The sequence below is a fragment of the Malania oleifera genome, chromosome 3 (genome assembly GCF_029873635.1).
Source record: "Malania oleifera isolate guangnan ecotype guangnan chromosome 3, ASM2987363v1, whole genome shotgun sequence".
NCBI classification, from domain to species: Eukaryota; Viridiplantae; Streptophyta; class Magnoliopsida; order Santalales; family Ximeniaceae; genus Malania; species Malania oleifera.
Window position 1 is genome coordinate 101,749,227 of NC_080419.1, and position 6,200 is coordinate 101,755,426.

At 39.9% G+C, this 6,200-nt stretch overlaps 1 non-coding gene across 1 annotated transcript; it reads right to left on the reverse strand.

Moving 5' to 3' along the window:
- Positions 1 to 5,359: 5,359 nt before the first annotated feature.
- On the reverse strand, positions 5,360 to 5,466 carry LOC131152495 (small nucleolar RNA R71). The gene has a single exon (XR_009135994.1). It is a non-coding gene; the product is annotated as a small nucleolar RNA R71 (small nucleolar RNA).
- Between the last annotated feature and the right edge of the window lie 734 nt (positions 5,467 to 6,200).

A 6,200-nucleotide genomic window follows, 5' to 3' on the forward strand; every position in this document is an offset into this window, starting at 1 on the left:
GGAACCCTAATAGATTTTTCATGCCAGTAGTGATTAACTTGTAGATAATTAATCCATCAATTTAATTTAATCAGTAGACGCAATCATGCTACAAACGTGTTTAATTGAATAATTAATTATAGCTAGAACATAAATGAATTTCTATAAGGTTATTTATCAATTGTGGAACTTTTGTCATGAATGTTGACAAAATTTTCTTGTCTTGTCTTTATGAATTATGAGCATATTACTAGTACTTGTCCTGTATAGCAGCTGTTAAATAGTTGACATAAAACTTTTGTTATTATCTACTGGCTGGCCAACTCAATCAAGACCCTTATTAGCTAGAAGTTGATGCTTGATGTAACCCATAAAAATCTAGAGAAAAGTTAGCCATCCCTTGGGGTGATGTTCTGAGAGGCATCCTCATAAGACATAGTTGAGTGTGTAGACCTCATAATCAGGTGTGAGCTCCTCATCCAACTCTCTATCAGTGATGGAAAGGCAAAATGAAATGAGATAAAAATGGAATGAGACAAAAAATTGAACAAAGAATATATAAAAACTAAGTGGTAAATTTGCCCCTTAGCCACCCTAAACTAAACCCCCTCCCCTTGTAGCCTCTACCCTTTGCAATAGCCGCCATGCTGTAGTAAAAACAACCCTCGACCCACTACATGAAGCAATCAAATGGCTACTTAGAATCCCCCAAAAGAGTTGAATTGATCAATGAAAGGAGAAATTCTAGTAAACAGAAAAGGAAATCAGGGAGGGAAATCCATGAAATCAAAGGGTTTTCTTTTCTATTTATGACCTATAAATGGGAGCAGAATGCTGGAGATGGGAAGCCATGGAGGTAGCACAAAAAAGAGAGTGAAAAACGGAGAGCATCCTTAGAAGGGAAGAATAGTGTTGTTGCCATGGCAGAGTAGCTAGGAGTCGCCAAGTAGAATTCATAGGGAGTTGCTCAATTGGCAGGGAGACCCAAAAAAGGAGGTGAAAATTTAAAGATACTTTCTTCCTTGTTGCAATTATTCTAGTTTAATTGTGTTTGATTTGAATTAATGATCAGCGTAGATCATCATATTCTAGGTAGAGATATGTTGTAATGTGCAAATTGCACAGTTTGGAGTGACTTTCAGGGGCCAATTGCAAAAATTGAGTGATGTTGGTTTGATTTTAACATTGAAATTGCAGAAATTTGGAAATGTATAGGTTTATTGATTTAAAAAGTGGACTGCTTTTAATTATAATTATGTTGTATAAAAACCCCCAAGCACAACAAAATATATATATTTGTGTAAAATGATCAAACAAAACAATGTAGCAATCTAATGATGAATACAGAATAATTCCACAACAACAGTAATATAAAGAAAGCAATAACAAGAACAATGACACCAGGAATTACGTGATTCAACAATGCTTATACCTACGGGAGCAAACGGTAAGAATTCACTATCTTCTTGTCCAATTACAAGAACAATACAAGAATCCTCTCAACCACACTTGGCACCCTTGGCACACAAAAGGCACAAAAGCACACTATATACAGTGTATTCTATGTATATATAAGTCTCCTCATAAGTTTTCCCCTGAGACCCAACCAAAATAACATCCAAATATTCATAATTCAAAAATTTGTGCAAGCTGTTCCGAGCCAAACAGTCGACGGTTTCACACAAAATGGAAATACTGCCCCTGTTGCACTGCTGCACTTTAATTTCTTTCATGCTTTCTTTTGGAATATGAGTCACAATTCACAACAAACTCCACCTTGGTGAACATACACCCCTTAGGAGAAACAAAAAACATGAACCCGCTGCTCTACCATGAACTTGGGACGTTAGGTTGAGACTGTCTCCCGTCTAACACTTGGAGACAAACACCAAGTCCAAACAATGCTGCTTGAACTTGCCGATGGCGGTTTCAACTTCTACTATCAACCCTGATACAATTGTAGATGCAACACCCTAAGACTTCGCCCTAGGCTTCGAACAAGACCTTCCTACAACATTAAACACAAAAGCTGCTACAAGCCTTCTATCACCAAAGCCCCCTGCATAGTCTTCAATAAAAACTCACAGCTGACAGTCCACTTTGTTGCTTGTTGAAGCACCCCATTACATCATCATGAGGGACCTTTGACATATCCCAAACACCACAGCTCGTCCTTAGGTACCAAGCGGTAGAAATTCCATATTGATTCTCCATAGAACCGCTTTTAGATGGCAAACGAAGTCTTCCTGCGGTTCCATCCATAAAGCCACCCTTGAGATAACACCAATCTCCCTACAGCCTTGTCCACAAAGCCACCCTGAGATAACTTCAATCTCCCTACAACTCTGTCCATCCGAATAAAGAAACCAAGAATCTTCTTAGCCGTATCTAACACATTCATGTCAAAACCTTTCAATAGAGTTTTCAACTGATCAGCCTCAATCAAATTTTTCCAAACCGATAACATGTCATTCACACAAAGCAGATACATCACTCCATTGCATCCTATCACCCTCTTCCACACTGGAAGCCTCACCAACTCCCACACCTAGTACATATGCAATACTTCCATTTCCTCCACTATAGCACTCATCCATTTATTTTTTCCTTTGTCATGCATTGCAACTTGAAAAATAGTAGAAACCTTTCAACAGAGTTTTCAACTGATCAGCCTCAATCAAATCTTTCCCAACCGATAACATGTCATTCACACAAAGCAGATACATCACTCCACTGCATCCTATCACCCTCTTCCACACTGGAAGCCTCACCAACTCCCACACCTAGTACATATGCAATACTTCCATTTCCTCCACTATAGCACTCATCTATTTATTTTTTCCTTTGTCATGCATTGCAACTTGAAAAATAGTTCAAACCCTGCTGCTGGTAGTAATGAATACATGAAACACCAGAATGTCAAATTTATACCTGAATGGTGGTTTGATAATGCACATGGACCAACCGTGATCCTGCTGGTCTCCTGAGTTGAAACTCCCTACAATATGAACAATGTCATCTCTGGCCTAAGTCTGTTGCTCCACCTACATCACATGCCTATTGATGAGTCCCTAAAATATATGATTTTAGACCTTCATTTACCTGTGCTTATCCTCATTTTATTATGTATTTAGCCAGAGTTATCATTGTTCAGAGTTATGCAAGGTTTGTTTGTCTTTTCAGGAAAAACAAGTTAAAACCATGGAGTTAGGCATTACAAGAAGCCAAGGAGGATTTGGAGGATTCAAAGATCGAATTTAGACATTCAGCCAAGCTCTAGAGGCTTTAGATCATAAATGGACAAAAAGATGATGCTCAACCATATGGCACGACCAGCAAACCACAGGGGCGACTTAGTTTTCCACTACAAACTCTAAAGTTTAGACTGACATCAGAATGCTGCAAGGTAGACCAAGTGCTTGACCAAGTGACCCACAGGGGTGACCACGTCGACTTACTAAGACAGAACTGAAATTCAGAACTACCAATAGTCTCAACGAAGTGTTCAACCAAGAGATCTTCAGGGGCAACTATGTCAAGATATTGAGATTTTCGAAAGATCGAGATACTACAAGTCTCGACCATCAGCTCAACCATCAAGACCCTGAGGCACGACGAAGTCAAAGACATTAAAGATTCGAATCCCTGACTTCCCGCGAGTCTTAACTAGGGCGCACACAAGAATGACAAAGGAGCGACTTCATCGACAGCGACGATCTTCTGCGTGAGATTTGCTGCAAACCTTCCTAATTTGTAAAACAAACCTTGTAAATCTTAGAGCCTATAAGTATTCGCTACGAACATAAGCTCTGGATTCCTCTTTGACCTCTCTTAGGTGAGTAGCAGACCTAGGAAGTCATTGAGATCCAAGATATAATAGAAGTATAGTAGTTTTGGTGTGTGTATGGAGTGTCTGATGGCCTGTGACAACTGGTGGCGTTCATGCAACAGTCATGTATATTAGGATCTCCTTTTGTACTTCTGGTGCTAGTGACAGACGTTTGGAAAGATAAAGGGATGATCTTTTTACTCGTTCTTTCATTTATTGCTTTCAATTTACTGCTTTCCATTTACTTGTTGTGTGTTTGATGAAAGGTTGCAAATAAGGATAAGTACTGCTACATATCAGTCGGAACTGCAAAGGTGTTCGTTATCGTTGAGACAACGTATATTCCAGTTCCCGACCGTACTCCGGATGATTGGTGCACCCTTGCTACCCTATGCCCTCGATCACCCCTCTCCCACTTTGGGCCGCTCAAGTTAGTACTTCTATGGAAGTCTAGATGAGCGTAGTTAGAAGCATGGCATCTAATGTCTGATTCGGACCACAGTATCACTTTATAGGAGTAGGGTAACTTAAAAGTTTACTTGCTTTCTAGTAGTTTAAATTTATTTGCTTTCAGTTACATGCTTTCCCATAGTTGTTAGATAATCACCATTGCAAAATATCATCTTTCACTTCTTTTTCATAACAAGGCTTTAGCAAACTAAATTAGAAGTGATTTAATAATTGCGCTTCAAGTCTCCGTGGATTGATACCTGACTTACCCACTTTCTACTGAACTTGGGATAGTTAGGTTTTATAAATATTATTTTTGGTAGTTAAGGACTCAAGCCTTGGCGAACCTACCAAATCTTGTTGTCATTGCCGGGAACTTGGCTACGGTTATAAGCAAACTTCCTTTATAGAGTATTATTGCCTTGTTCTTTTGATTTGCTCTCCTTTTGTTTTTACTTTTTTTGTTAATTTCTATTTTCTTTATTTTGTTTCCTTTTTTTGAAGTCGGAATCTGTGTTCTTACACATGTGTATGTTTGGTTTGCATTCGTTAGAAACTGAGATAATTTCCATAGATCTTGAGATTGAAAAATCTCGTAGGTCCCTTAGGAAACCTATCTCTAATTCGAAGAAGGCTGAGTCGTCTAAAATGAAAGCAATGGCCGAAGATAACCCTAGTTCCCACTAAACAAATCCCAGAACCCCATGCTCCTCACCTACCTGTGGTGGGAAAGCAACACCTTCGTCCTCTTAGGGACTACTTTGTACCTAATGCATACACATCGTCGTCTTGCATCCGGTTCCTAGATGTTCAGGTGGTACAATTTGAGATTAAGACTTCGATTATCTCGATGCTGCCTAACTTTCATGGGAACTTTACTGAAAAATCCTTATCAGCATTTAGATGAGTTCTTGGAAATTTGTTCCACCATCCGCATCCCTAATTTCAGTGATGATGCTCTCCATCTTAGGCTTTTCTTGTTCTCTCTAAAGGATAATGCCAAATATTGGCTAACGTTCTTAGAACCGAACTCGGTAACCAACTAGGCCACTATGCAGCATGAATTCCTTAAAATGTACTTTCCAATTAGGAAGACTAATCAGCTTTGGAGAGCCATCACAAGTTTCTCACAGATGGATGAGAAACTTTTTTTTGAGACTTGGGAACACTTTAGGGACCTGCTTCGTAAATGTCCACATCACCAAGTTCCCAAGTGGCAATTAGTCCAAACTTTCTATAAGGGTTGGGTAAGAGAGATAGGTCTATGATTGATGCGTCGTGCGGAGGTACTTTCCTCACTAAGCACGAGAATGAGGCTTGGATTCTCTTTGAAAATTTGGTAGAAAACTCTCAGTAGTACATGGCTGAGTTGATCGTAAACTAGAACCTGGCCCCTACTCTGTATGCTATATCTAAAAAATTATATCAATGCTTGTCCCGAAGACCGCAAACAACAGCATGTGTAGAGGTTTGTGCAATCTGCTCCGACCCTTCCTATGCATCTTACAATTGCCCTCACGCGCACTCCCAACCTGAACTTGTGCACGAGGAAGTAAAGGCCACCACAATTGGTATAATCAGCCCTTTAATGATCCATACTCAAACACATACAACCTTGGGTGGAAACAATACCCTAACTTCTTGTGGAGGCCACAAGCTCCGGGTTTCCAAGCCCAAAGACCTCAACAAGCCCCAAACACTTTGCCTCCATGACCATACCAAAATTTCCAAAGTCATTCGGACTCGGCCCCCAGACCTTCAACTGTGCAACATGCACCTCCACCTCAATCCAAATATGATTTATTTCAGGAGACGGTGTTGACAGCCTTTAAGCAAATCAAAGCTGACCGTCAAATGGACTGGCAACTCCTTCACTTCGATTCCCAATCCATTGTAAAGCTAGAAGCCGCTTTGGGACAGCAAGTTGCCACCTTGAGTCTGA